Source organism: Cetorhinus maximus, chromosome 22, assembly GCF_964194155.1.
Source record: "Cetorhinus maximus chromosome 22, sCetMax3.hap1.1, whole genome shotgun sequence".
NCBI classification, from domain to species: Eukaryota; Metazoa; Chordata; class Chondrichthyes; order Lamniformes; family Cetorhinidae; genus Cetorhinus; species Cetorhinus maximus.
The window spans coordinates 6,141,760-6,156,832 of NC_135900.1; positions in this window are offsets into that span (position 1 = coordinate 6,141,760).

Below are 15,073 nucleotides of genomic sequence, written 5' to 3' on the forward strand. Positions count from 1 at the left end.
ATTGAGGGAAGTGCAAGTGCAGGGTTACGCTGGAACTGTATAAAATGCTGGTTAGGCCACATCTGGAGTACTGCGTGCAGTTCTTGTCACCACATTATAGGAAGGATGTGATTGCACTGGAGAGGGTGCAGAGGAGATTCACCAGGATGCTGCCTGGGCTGGAGGTTCTGAGCTATGAGGAAAGATTGTTTAGGCTGGGGTTGTTTTCCTTGGAGCAGCGAAGGTTGAGAGGGGACCTGATAGAGGTGTGTAAGATTATGAGGAGCATAGATAGGGTGGATAGGAAGACACTTTTTCCATCAGTAGAGGGGTCAATAACCAGAGGACATAGATTTAAGGTAAGTGGTAGAAGGCTAAGAGGGGTGTTGAGGAGAACTGTTTTCACCCAGAGGGTGATGGGAGCCTGGAACTCACTGCCTGAAAGGGTAGTTGAGTCAGAAACTCTCATAACATATAAGAAATATTTAGATATTCACTTGAGTTGCATTAGCCTCCAGGGCTATTGGCCAAGCGCTGGAAAATGGGATTAGTGTAGTCAGATCTTTGTTGACCAGCGTGGACATGATGGGCCGAATGGCCTCCTTCTGTACTGTAAATGCCTATGAGCCTATGAGTTAATTTGGTGCCTAGCTCATCATACTGACTATGCAGAGCCTCCTTCCTTATCCTGCCTATGTCGTTGGTACCTACATGGACAACGACCACTGGATCCTTGCCCTCCTATTGCCCTCTCCAGCCCTGAGCAGATTTCCCAAACCCTGGCACTGGGTAGGCAACAAAGCTCTTTGATGCACAGAACAGTTTCAATCCCCCTCACTATACTGTCCCCCTACTCCCAGTACATTCCCTTTTGCTCCCCCAACTTGGATGGCTTCCCATACCACACTGCCACGGTCAGTTTGTTTGTCCACTCTGCAGCCCCCACTCTCATCCAAACAAGCTCAGATAACCTCTAACCTATTGGACAATTACAGAGGCTCACACTCCTGCACCCCTGCCCCCTGGGTCCCCTTACCTGCCTCACTTGCAGTCACACCCACCTGTCCTTTGCCACTGACCAAATCAGAAGACCCTATCCTAAGTGATGTGACTGCCCCCTGGTATGAAGCATCCAGGTAACTTTCTCCCTCCCTGATGTGTCGCAGTGTCTGCAGCTCAGCCTCCATGTCAATGACTCTGAGCCGAAGTTCCTCGAGGCACAAACACTTACTGCAGACGTGTTTGCCCTGGGTCACAGTGTTATCCTGGATCTCCCACATGCTGCAGCCTTGACACCATGAACAATGCAGACACTTGTCTAGAGGATGGCCTCTTAGTTTTTGACCACTGTTTGGTCATTCCTAAGCCCATGGGAGCAGAGATCCTCCACAGGCTCTGTGGAGGTCACCTCGGCATTGCTAAGTGCAGAGTACGCACGCTGCAATTTGTGTGGGGACCGGGCATCACACAGGCTATTCAAGATTTTGTCCTACCCTGTCACAACTGCCACATTAACAGCCAGGGAACCCTTGGTGCTGCCCAGCTTTCTACATCAACCTTGGCAGAAATTGGGGCTCAACCTCTTTGGCCATCAAGGCAAGACATACCTGGTTGCTGAAGATTACTACTCCAGATGGTTGAAAGTAGTCAGGGTCCATGCCACTACAGCAGAGTCAGTGACCAGGGCACTGCAGACCATCTTCTATGCCCATGGCTTCCCAAATGAAATCATCTTGGGTAACGGTCCCCAATCTGCTAATGACCACTTCCGGAAATACGCTGCTAACAATGGGATCGCCCATATCACCAGCTCCCCTCTTCTTCCTCAAGGTAACGAGGAGGCTGAGTGAGTGATCAGGACCAGCAAGACCCTGATGACCAAGAATCCTGATTGGATTCGCCCTCTGTTACATTATCAAGTCACGCCACTGGCTCATGGATCCACTCCATCCAAATTGCTCCTGGGCCAACGCCTAAAAAAGCAAATTCCTCTACTGCCCAGGAACCTCCAACCTAATGTTTATTTACCCCTGCTGACCACAAGAGACTGAGAAACAGGGTTTCTGTGAGAAACAACAGCAGTGGTACAACTTCAAACATGGGGCTAAGACTCTGCAACCCTTAAGTCCAGGCCAGGGAGCTTGAATCCGTGATCTTAAGTCGACAGGTGTTATCCTTACCAGAACGGAGCACCATCAATCATATCTGGTCCAAACACCATCTGGTACTTTCCGATGCAACAGGACAGCCCTGATTTCACTGGTGCCGCCAGACCAGAAGACTTTGATTACCACACCATGTGTGATGAAGAATACTTTGAGTGCCTTGAGAGCTGCTGAGCCGCCACAGGACCCACTTCCATGCCACCGGCCAAACCGGGCAGTCACAGCAATGTGGTCTGGAAGAGCGGTGAAGGCTCCACAGTGACTTCCTCTCTGACCGGGGGACTCGATTGGGGGGGAGGAGGCGACAGGGCCAATGTAACGCAAATAGTTTAGAGTAAATGTGATGTGAATTGTTTGGACATAGTTAATGCTGTTATTAAAAAAGTAGATAGTATACTTTGGGGGAGATGTAGTGTAATGGGTTAATAAAATAGAGGCCAGAAACTTCCCCCATTTGTGGGGGGAGGGGGGGTTGCGCAGGGGCGGGGCGGAGCGGGCGTGAACCCGATTGACACCCCCGATCGGAGCCGCGCTGCCATTTTACGTGGGCAGGCTGATTAAGGCCCGCCCATCGTGACGCGCGTCCAGAAGCGCTGAGCGGTCCCTGTGCGGGCAGGGGTGGATTCCCTGAGTGATTCCCTGCGCTCTTTCACGCGTCTGCACAAAAGAGTGCTGAGATCTCCCTGAGGCACGGAAGTGAGGTTTGTTTAAGTTGTGGAAATTTGAATAAAGGTGGGAAAAAAATTTAAGGACATGTCCCCTCATGTCTCATCGGCTGGGCCATGTCCATTATTTATTTCAAAAATGTTTATTTAAATAATAAGCCCTTCACGGAACCTCTTCCCGCCCGTGGATGAGGTTTCGTGAAAAATGCACAGGCCGCCTGGTCTCTTCGCCTGCCCCCCCCACCACCCCCGCCGACCTTAATGTTGGACAGGCGGCTCAGTTAATTACTTTAATTACTTTTTAACAGGCCTTAATAGGCCGGCCAAACTGAATATCTGAATGACAAGCGGTGACAAGGGGACGCACATGCGTCCCCATGTCACCGCTTGTCATTCAGATATTCAGTTTGGCCGGCCTATTAAGGCCCCATCCCCCTGCTCGCCGATGGGAAAATGCTGCCCAGGTATGTTAATGAGTGATGTAATCAATGTGCTAGACATTCTTGGGCTAGACAGCATTCAGCGGAGTTGTGCATACTAAGTAACCCACCTGGTATATGTTATATATAGTGTAAATAAATTAGTTTTGAGTGATTACCTGAGTCATGCTTCAGTGTCTCTTCATGCGATACGTACTAAGCACGTCCATCAAACACGCATGACTCCAGTCCCAGGCGACGTGGTTAATTTTTAATACCCTCAGGAAAATATTTGCAATCTTACCCACTCTCAACCATTTCCCAAGAACTACTAACAATTTTAAAAAGCCCCACACACAATGAAAGGGCCTGCTCACTAAGCAACCATTTGTTTCCCACTGTTTGTACAATTTCCCTTATGACAGTTAGATTGGCCTTACGATAAGCCCAATCCAACTAACTTCAACTATGTTCCTGAGATATATTTTGATGAAATATCCTAGCAATGAAGCCTTTGTCCAAACTGTTAACCATGCAGAACAAAGAGCAGCTTGAAATAAAGTGGAAAAATGCTGGAAAATCTCAGCAGGTCTGGCAGCATCTGTGGAGAGGGAAACAGGGTTAATGTTTCGAGTCCGTGTGACTCCTCTTCAGAGTCTTCTGAAGAAGAGTCATACGGACTCGAAACGTTAACTCTGTTTCCCTCTCCACAGATGCGGCTGAGTTTTTCCAGAATTTTCTGTTTTTTATTTCAGATTTGCAGCATCGGCAGTATTTAAGCTTTTATCAAAGGGCAGCTTGAGAGCAGTCGCTTTACTCACCCCTCAAGTCCCAAAACCCGCGGACCGATGAAAGATTTAGGGGAGGATTTTCTGGCCCCCTTCCAGCGGCGGTGTCTCCCAGTCCCGCCCGAGTCAATGGAGATTTTCGAATGGATCACCACGACTGCCGCTGGGCAACCTGCCCCGGTAGAGTCCCGGAAAATCCCGGCCTTCGACTCTTGCCTTAATGCGTTACAACAACAACTTGAGTTTTATGTTGCACCCGTAGCAGAGTAAAACACCCCCAAGGCACTTCCACAGGAGCGATTATCAAAAACCCGACACTAAGCCACGTGAGGAGACATTCGGACAGATGACCCAAAGCTTGGCCAAAGAAATAAGTTTCTAGGAGCTTCTTAAAGGAGGAGAGAGACTTCAAGAGGCAGAGAGGTTTAGGGAGGGAATTCCAGAGTTTTGGGCCACCCAGACAACTGAAGGTACGGCCGCCAGTGGTGGGGCGATTAAAATGGTGGGTGCGATGTATAGAGGCCTCGGAGGCTTGTGGGGCTGGAGGGGGTTTACCAAGACAGGAAGGGGTGAGGTCATGGGGGGGGATTTGAAAACAAGAATAGGAATCCTAAAATCAAAGAGTTCGGGGCCAGGAGCCGATTGTGGGTCAGCTGTTAATTAATAGATTTGAGAGTTTACATTCAGCAAGTTTTAAAACTATTAGGAAATACCAGATCTAGCTTCTTCTGCCTTGTCTTATAAAGATACACATCAGTAATGGTGAGCAAGTAAACTACGCCTACATACTGGAAAGGAGTCATTCCCATCTGCCAGCACTTTATTCCGAGTTGGCTAAGGGCAGCTAGTATACATTAACCTTTGTATCACCACTCTAAAACTCACCTTTAGGAACAAGACATGATGTAAATATAGAACCATGTAAATGACTGGAAATGACTGAAACCAGACTCATCCAGTTCTGTAGCAGAGACTCATCTCCTTTCTTTCCAAGGTTTCTCCAGGGACATAGAAACAAGAGGCAGCCATTCAGCCCCTCGAGCCTGTTCCTGCCTTTCAATTTGAATATATGTCTGCAGAATATATTAAATATGACATAATTGAGATGAATTAGATCTGTATTTTAGCTCCATCTGCCCACCTTGGTTCTGCAACCTGTAATGCCCTTCCTTAATAAAATTCTATCAATCTCCATTTTGAAATTTTCAATGATGCCTCACTACCCCCCCCACCTACACAAACCCCCAAAACCCCCACCCCAGCCTCAACAGCTCTTTGGGGAGTGAGTTCCGGATTTTCATGACCCTATGTATGAAGAACTGCCTCCTAACATCGCCCCTGAATGGCTTAGCTCTAATTTTAAGGTTATGCCCAATTGCTGGCACAGACTCGATGGGTCAAATGGCCTCTTTCTATGGTGTAATGATTCTATGATTGTTCTAGACTCCCCCACCCCCCACCACCAAAGGAAATAGTTTCTCTCTATCTACCCTGTTGAATCCTTCGACCATCACAAACACCTCAATTCAACCACCCTTAATCTTCTATCATAGTCCGTGCAACCTGTCCTCATAATGTAACCCTTTTAGCCCCAGTAGCATTCTGATGAGCCTATACTGTTCCCTTCCTATCCAGTTTTGTCCCATTAGGCCACTGCTGGAGAAAGGACATGACTTCAATTCTCTGACTTTAACTATAAAATTGTCATGGTTGCGTTGCCCTGGTTTCTGACTTCTGACCCAGGGAGATGGTGGTGTGGCGGTGATGTCACTGAGCTAGTAATCCAGAGGCCCAGGTTAACAGTCTGGGGATAGGGGTTCAAATCCCACCACTGTTGGGGAATTTGAATTCAGTTAATTAAATCTGGAATATAAAGCTAATGTTGACTATGAACCTATCATTGATTGTCCTAAAAGCCCATCTCGTTTACTTTAAGGAAGAAAATTAGCTCTCCTTGCCTGGCCTAGGCTACATGTGACTCTAGACCCACAGCAATGTGGTTGGCTTTTACTGCCCTCTGAAATGACCAAGCAAGGTTAGTTCAAGGACAATTAGGGATGGGCAACAAATGCCAATGACAGCCACATCCCAAGAAATAATAAAGAAAACCCACATGTTTCTGTCAGGAGCATAGGGGTTGAAATTGCCCCAAGATCCAAGGTTTGAGCTGTGGAGCTCTGCCATTGCCCATGCCAGTTCTTGTGACAAATCCAGTTTTTCACGGGTGGTTAGGATGAGATGGTTTATGATCCAAACTAGCAGCTTCCTGTCAGAGCCGAACATATAACTGAACCTAAGATAAAAGCAAAAAACTGCGGATGCTGGAAATCCAAAACAAAAACAAAAGTACCTGGAAAAACTCAGCAGGTCCGGCAGCATCTGCGGAGAGGAGCACAGTTAACGTTTCGAGTCCGCATGACTCTTCAACAGAACAGTCCTGTTCTGTTGAAGAGTCATGCGGACTCGAAACGTTAACTGTGTTCCCTTCCACAGATGCTGCCGGACCTGCTGAGTTTTTCCAGGTACTTTTGCTTTTGTATAAAATTGAACCTGACAAATGTGTATTGCCAAGAGTAATGTTATTGAAGCAGAATATTTTATCAAAGAAGAGTCACTTCTCAGTTTTGTCAAGCAGTTCGGAAAGTGAAGTGTTGCGGGAGGATGTTCTGTGATGACTCTTAAAGTCACAGTTTGAGAACTCATTTGATAAGTTTGCTCTATTGCAGGCGGTTGTCCAGAGAATAATTTCTCTTTTCTTTTTCCCGGTGAAGGTACTCGCCCTTTCAAGATCTTTCATCTGGCTTTGATTGGAAGCACCACCTTTCAACTTGCATCGTGTTTATCGACTGGGAGATTCCAGAGAAATCAACTCACTGAAGTACAAATTTTAGGTCTGTGATGTGAGAATTAATATAGCCGTCTGATCATATGTAGCTGAAATCCAGGTCACAGCAAGGGTGTTCGTGATTATCCATTAACTACCTGAATACCTGGAGCACTTCACACAACAAATTGCAAAAATAGGTGCTGAAACCCCAGGCTCTGAAAAGTCTTTAATAGCAGAGTGACTTCTGCCTTGTTTGTCTCTTATAGGTTTTATCAGATGTGTATTCCTCACCAGTGTGCTACATGCACCATCCCTGTAGTGACACAGGCTCTGTTTGCAGATACGCAGACCCTTTCTGCAGACACAAAGACCTTTCTGCAGATGCACAGACCCTTTACACCACATACAAACATTTTCACAGATACACAGACCCTTCCTGCAGACACACACACTATATCTGCAGATACTGACAAACAGAATAGCAACATTCAAGGTAGTTGATCAATTCTGCTGGTTGGGAAGTCTAGAACTAGGCGATGTAGCCAAAAAAATAGAGCAGGCTGTTCAGGAGTGAAGTTAGGAAATACTTCTACCTACAAAGGGTGGTAGAAGCTTGGAACTCGCTTCTGAAAATGGTAATTGGTACTAGGTTCACTGTAAATCTGAGATTGATAGATTTTTGTTAACCAAAGGTGTTAGAAGGGAGACAGTGGCACAGTGGTAACATCATTGGACAAGTAATCCAGAGGCCCAGACTAATGCCCTAGGAACATGGGTACAAATTCTACCACAACAGCTGGTGGAATTTACCTTCAGTTAATAAAATCTGGAATTGAAAGCTAGTCTCAATAATGGTGACAATGCCAACTATTATTGATTGGTTTAAAAACCCATCTGGTTCTCCGGCGCCCTTTAAGGAAGAAAAATCTGCCATCCTTACCCGGTCTGGCCTACATGTGACTCCAGGCCCACAGCAATGGGGTTGACTCCTTACTAAGGCTGAGCAAGCCACCCAGTTCAAGGGCGATTGGGGATAGGGAACATGTGCTGGCTTTCCTACATCCCATAAAATAAATAAATAAAAAAGGGAATTGGAGAGAAGGTGGGTGCATGTATTTAGGTCACAGATCATTGAATAACAAAACAGGTTTGAGGAGTTTAATGGCCTCCACCTCATCCTATTCCCTAATATAGTCCAGGAGAAACATGCCCCACCAAAAACTAGAACAAAACTAGCCAATAATGAAAGACCATGGATGAATAAAGCGATGAGTAAAATTGAAACTAAATTAAAAATAAACAAAACAAGAGTCTGCAAACTCCAGATCCCAACCACTCGCTGCGTGAAAATATTTCTCCTCATGTCGCCATTGCTTCTTTTGCCAAACCGCCTTAAATCTGTGTCATCTGGTTCTCAATCCTTCCCCCAATGGGAACAGTTTCTCCCTATCTACTCTGTCCAGACCCTTCATGATTTTGAATACCTCTATCAAATCTCCTTCTCCTTCTTCCCTTCCAAAGAAAACAGTCCCAACTTCTCCAGTCTATCTACGTAACTGAAGTAGATGGAGAGAAAATGTGGGTGAGACCAGAACTAGGGGCCATAACTCGAAGACAGACACTAATGAACCCAACTGAGAATTCAGGAGAAACTACTTTACCCAGAGAGTGGTTAGAATATGGAACTTGCAACAACATGGAGTAGCTGTGGTGAATAGCATTGATACGGTTTAAGGAAAGGCTAGATAAACTCATGAGGGAGAAAGGAATAGAAGGATACGGTGATGGGCTGAGATGAAGAAGGTTGGGAGGGGGCTTGGGTGGAGTAGAAACACCAGCATAGACCAGTTGGGCCAAATGGCCTGTTTCTGTGCCCCACATACAAAGCAATATCATGTATTTGCTGCATAATATTTCTCCAGTGAATGTACTGCTGCGAATGTACAATTGAAATGAACCCGACTCTTATCTCTTGTGCCTACTCTGTCTGCTTGCCCACTGTAACTGTTTAGATGGGACTTTAATGACATTTTAAAAGGTGGTATTACCACCAAAGGAGACGTCACTTTTGAGAATGTCCATGCAAATGCTAAAATGTCCATTCAACAAGTCAATTGTATCGCAGTCTGGCAGCAGATGGAGAATTTGATTCAATTTCTGGGATGGTTGCTCAGAGGCAACCAGCTTATCTTCACTTCTTGTTGAACACAACATGAACACTCCCCCCATGTCCATAACTGTCGTTCTTCCCAGCTGATAGTGGGGTGGGTGAGGTGGGGAGTTAGTCCTATAAGGCCAATGTTTTATGGACTTCCACAACCCATATGATGAGTGGTAAGCCACCCAAATGCCCTGGACATGAATATCCCACTAGACGTCAGCCCAGAATTCAAAATTGTTGCCCCGTCTCCACTCACCGGGTCTGCCTCCAGTGAAGTTAGAACCACCCACCCTCTGAGTTAGAAGTAGGAAGGGAACAACTGTGATCTTATCGGGCGGAATCCTGCGTCGCAGCATCATCGCACACTCTCGCGGTCCCTCGGTCAGCGGGCGCGTGCAAGAGGCAGCAACGCACCCGCCGACAATTAAGAGGCCTAGTAAGGCCCTTAAGTCATTAATTAAGCTGTATTTTCTGCTGCCCCCTCAACCATTCGCCTGGCGGGTGGGCAAAGAGGCCAGGCGGCCTTTACAATTTTTACAAAGTCTCATCCGCAGGTGGGATGAGGTTTCCAGCGGTTACTTAAAAAAAACAACAAAAATATTTTAACATCATTTTTAACACGTTCCCCCTTCATGTGACCGAGTCACATGTGGGGACATGTTTACATCATTTGTAAAATGTTTATTTTTCATTTTAAAATTCTTCAGCCCCACCCCCACCCCGAGGCAGCTCCTTACCTTCAGTGAGCTGTCAGTGTGCGCTCTCCCCTCCCCCCGGTACACGTGCATACTTCATCGTCCGCACTCCTCCCGCCCCCACCCAGGCAGCGCTGAGGCTCTTGCAGCACGTTTCAATGCTGACTGGCCGTTAATTGGTCAGCCAGTGTGAAGTCGCGCTTGGAGCCTGATCACTCCAAGTCCATCTCACGGCCGTTCCCAGGCCCGCCCGCCCGACAAGGGGAAAATCCCGCCCATAATCTTTATTTACAGCCCGTGACTCATTAAAACCTTGCAATAATTTTGCTGCGCACTTTTATTCACTATAAAATATTGATGTAAACCCTGTCCAGTTTAAACTCTTAACAAAGCCAGTCCAATGTTCATGTGTCTTCCGAGAATATAATCTGGCCTGTAACTTCACAAAGCTAAAATTAGACAGAAAAGGCTGGAAAAACTCAGCAGGCCAGGTAGCACCTGTGGAGAGAGAGGCTGAGTTAATGAGCTGGATTTTTAAATGCCGGCAGGCTGCGGACTCAGTACGGACAGGCATCAAAAATCGTGATCCTGGAATTTGTGTCAGGATCCTGACGTCCCTGGGACAGTTATGGATTTTCCAAGGGATGGTGGGGTGGAGGGAATGCGCTGGGGGGAATGGTGCCCCACACCAATTCATGGCCCTTTAAACTCCTTAGGGAGCTTGTGAGAGGGCTGATCAGGGCCAGGATGGAATTTTCAAAAGCTTTGCGGGGAGCCTGACCGGTCTTGTGCACATTGGCACAGGGCCCAAATACTTATAATAGCCATGGTTCTTTAAACAGATCTGTGGGGCCAACCATCAAAGGGACAAGCGCTGGTGCCAGGTTTTGTGGAAAGACGCTATCTGCCTCCTCCCACTTCTGAGGAGCTTCCTGTTCTAATCGACAAGGCCATGGCAGCAGCCCCCAACATGGCTGCCACCTGCCTTGGCCACTGGCAGCAGGCAGGCAGCTCCCACCTCGTGGAGGCACTGGGCGTCTCTAATTGGGTGCCAAGCTCGCTGCCAGGCTAATTTAAATTTTAGAATAGTGTCACAAGCACGATACAGCTCAGGCACAGGATCAGGACCCGAATTTCACCAGCCAGTCAGCTCCCTGAACCCACTTTGGAAATCAGCCCAATGATTTCTGGTCTATGACCTTTCATTAGATGAGTCCTGATGATGAGTCACACAGACCTGAAGAGGCAACTCTGTTTCTCTCTCTCCACAGACGCTTCCTGACCTGCTGAGTGTCTTCAGCATTTTCTGATCTTATTTCGGATTTCTAGCCTCTGCATTATTTCACTTCAGCCTCAACAAACCCAATACCTTTCTCACTTGAATACCAACAGTTTTTATTCCTTCGTGGGATGTGGGCGTCGCTGCCAAGTCCAGCCCATCCCTAATTGCCCTTGAACTGGGTGACTTGCTAGGCCATTTCAGAGGGCAGCTAAGAGTCAACCACATTGCTGTGGGCCTGGAGCCACATGTAGGCCAGACCAGCTAAGGACGGCAGATTTCCTTCCCTAAAGGACATTAGTGAACCAGATAGGCCCTCACAACAATCGATGACAGTTTTATGGTCACCATTATTGAGACTAGCTTCCTTTAGTAATTAGTTGAATTTTGAAATTCAACCAGCTGCAGTGGTGGGTTGAACTAATGTCTCCAGGGCATTAGCCTGGGTATATGGACCACTAGCCCAGGGACATTAACATTGCGCCACCATCTCCTCTTACCCAGGGACTCTGGAGACAAGCAGGTTTTTCAATGCTGACCGGCACTTAACAAAGAACTTCGCAACTGCTAACAACACCCTCTGGCTCCCAGGGAGGGTGAGCAAAACTGAGCAAGTGACTGGATTCCTTCGTTAAGGGAAAACCAAGAAAAGAACAGGCAGAGAAAGGATTCCCAGAGCAGTAAACACGATCAGTGCCCAGATCCTCAAACAAACTGGGAATTAAAGCATTATTTAGAGACAGTTTCTGTTAGCATATGGGCAATGTGATACTGTGCCATCAATAACAAATCCGAAGCATATTGTGTGGAAGAAATGATTGGAGTTAAGCAGCTGGGGTTTCATTTGGATCCAAGTTAACACCTGCCTGTGTGATGCGACACATATGGTCAAAATCACTGAAGCAAGCAGAGAAAAAGAACTTGCACATACGCATACATGACCCCAGGACTTCCCAAAGTCTCTTACAGCCAGTGAGATGCTTTGTGAAGTGAGGTCACTGCTGTAATGTAGGAAACGTGGCAGCCAATTTGTGCACAGCAAGATCCCACAAACAGCAATGTGATAATGACCAGATAATCTGTTTTTGGCTCAGGGATAAACATTTGCCCTATAGGGCAAATGAAAACTAGGATCTGGAATCGGCCCCACGGCCGCTTGAGCCTACTCCAACATTCAACAAGATCGTCGGCATCCACTCCACGTTCCCACCCTAGGTCCAGACACTGGGAGAACGTGCATGAAATGCTTCAAAAGTAGTGCGGTCTCACCCAAGAGATGGCACCGGAGACAGTGCAGCAATCCCTCAGTACTGACCCTCCGACAGTGCAGCACTCCCTCAGTACTGACCCTCCAACAGTGCAGCACTCCCTCAGTACTGACCCTCCGACAGTGCAGCACTCCCTCAGTACTGACCCTCCAACAGTGCAGCACTCCCTCAGCACTGACAGTCAATAGTACAGCACTCCCTCAGTACTGACCCTCTGACTGTGCAGTTCTCCCTCAGTACTGACCCTTTGACAGTGCGGCACTCCCTCAGTATTGACCCTACAACAGTGCAGCAATACCTTAGTACTGACCCTCCAATAATGCAGCGCTCCCTCAGTACTGACCCACCGACAGTGCAGCACTCCCTCAGTGCTGACATTCTGACTGTGCAGCGTTCCCTCAGAACTGACCCTATGACATGCAGCACTACCTCAGTACTGACCCTCCAACAGGATAGTGCTCCCTCAATGCTGACCCTCCAACAGTGCAGCACTCCCTCAGTACTGACCCTCCGACAGTGCGGCGCTCCCTCAGTACTGACTCCGACAATGCAGTGCTTCCTCAGGTGACCCTCCGAGAATGCAGCATTCCCTCAGTACTGAACCACTGAAACTGCAGCATTCCTCAGTACAGACCCTCCAACAGTGCAGCACACCTTCAGTACTAACCCTCTGACAATACAGCACTTCCTCAGTACTGAACCGCTGACACTGCAGCACTCCTCAGTACTGATGCTTCTGCAGTGCAGCACACCCTCAGTACTAATCCTCTGACAGTACAGCAGTCCCTCAGTACTGATCCTTTGACAGTGCAGCACACTCTCAGTACTGACCCTCCGATAGTGCAGCACTCCCTCAGTGCTTACCCTTGGACACTGCAGCACTTCCTCAGGACTGAACCTATGACAGTGCAGCACTCCCTTAGTTCTGACCCTCCCACAGTGTAGCACTTCCTCAGTACTGACCCTTCAACAGTGCGCCACTCCCTCAGTGCTGACCCTCTGATAGTGCAGCACTCCCTCAGTACTGACCCTCTAACAATGCAACACTCCCTTGGGTGAACACTCCAGCAATTGTTACCATTATGCGGTTTGTAGAATTATATTGTTTTCAGAGTATATTGTGTCATTTATAAGAGTGTTATATTTTTGGACTGTATGTTTAAATTTAAGGTAAAGGAAAGAGGTCATATGACCTATGCTTGAGGGAGCCTGATAATAAGCCTGGGGGTTTAATTATTGAAGGTTAAATAAACTCAGATTTTATTGCGAAGGTGATGCTGGATATTTGCACCTGATGACAATGACAGCTGTTTCTAAATCCTGAATGAGAAGACCTTAAGTCTCCCAGGACCCAAAAAGGTGTTATCAATATCAAGCTGTAAATAGTTGAGCTGGAACCTGTCCCTTTGTTTAAAAATGAAAGGCCATTGTGATCAGAAATAGATGTTTAGCATTTCTACCTGGATAGAGAGCTATTGCAGTTCTTGTTGCCATGGAGAAGGGGATAATGGAAGCCATTTTGAGATCAGGTTACAGGCTTCCCTAGAAACCCAGAAATATCACAGAGAGGAGGGAGTTGCAGTTTTTGGTCCGGTGTGGTTTGTAACCAACTGGAAGGTCGAGATTAAAAAGATAGATGTTAGCCAGGCCTTCAACTTAGGCGGAGAAAATACTGACTGTATTGTTCGACATGTGAAATATGGGGGAGAGCTTGTGCTCAGTTTGAAGATCAAGTATGTGACGAATTAGAGCAAGGCTGGAGGATTCGCCGAACTGAAGGGAGAATCCCCAGGAAAACTCTCACAGCGGAAGATAGTATTGGGGAAGAAAAAGTACAGAAGGTAACATTTGTCAGTAAAAGTAGAAAGGTGAAAATTCTAAAAACAAAAAGCTAAAAGCTACTGCGGATGCTGGAAATCCAAAACAAAACAAAAACAGAATTACCTGGAAAAACTCAGCAAGTCTGGCAGCATCGGCGGAGAAGAAATCAGTCAACGTTTCGAGCCCTCATGGCCCTTCGGCAGAACTGCAGCATAGTTTCAACAAGGGAGAAATATAAATTGGTTTAAGGTGGGTGGGGGGGGTGGGGGGAAGAGACACATTGAGGGTTTGGTGTGAGCAGATAATAATCAAAAGATGTCACAGACAAAAGGGTCAAAGAGGTGTTGAAGGTGGTCTTTGTCTGAGAAAAGTAAAATTAGCACTTTTCTCAGACAAAGACCACCACCTTCAACACCTCTTTGACCCTTTTGTCTGTGACATCTTTTGATTATTATCTGCTCACACCACACCCTCAATGTGTCTCTTCCCCCCCCCCCTCCACCCACCTTAAACCAATTTATATTTCTCCCTTGTTGAAACTATGCTGCAGTTCTGCCGAAGGGCCATGAGGGCTCGAAACGTTGACTGATTTCTTCTCCGCCGATGCTGCCAGACTTGCTGAGTTTTTCCAGGTAAAGGTGAAAATTCTGTTCAGTTGCTTAAAGCGTAAGTTGATTATTATTGTTTAGTTAACAGTGTCCTTTTGGCACTTGTCATGGTTAATGTTTTAAAACGTGAAATCGTGTTGTGTGTCCTACTTTCAGTTAATAACTGGAAGTTCGAGTTTCTCTTTAAAAGTTATCGGACTCCACAGAGATTGTAACAAAATAGGAAAGTTGGTGGAGTAATGATAAAACTGAACTGTCATCACCCAGTTGATAAGAGGACAGATTTAATGCAACAAACATCAGTTTCTGCTCCAATCACTGTTGGAAACACTGTGACCTAATTTCTTCCTTTGCCTGCGGTAAAGATTTAATTGAAATGGGGAGAAAGGGTGAACCAG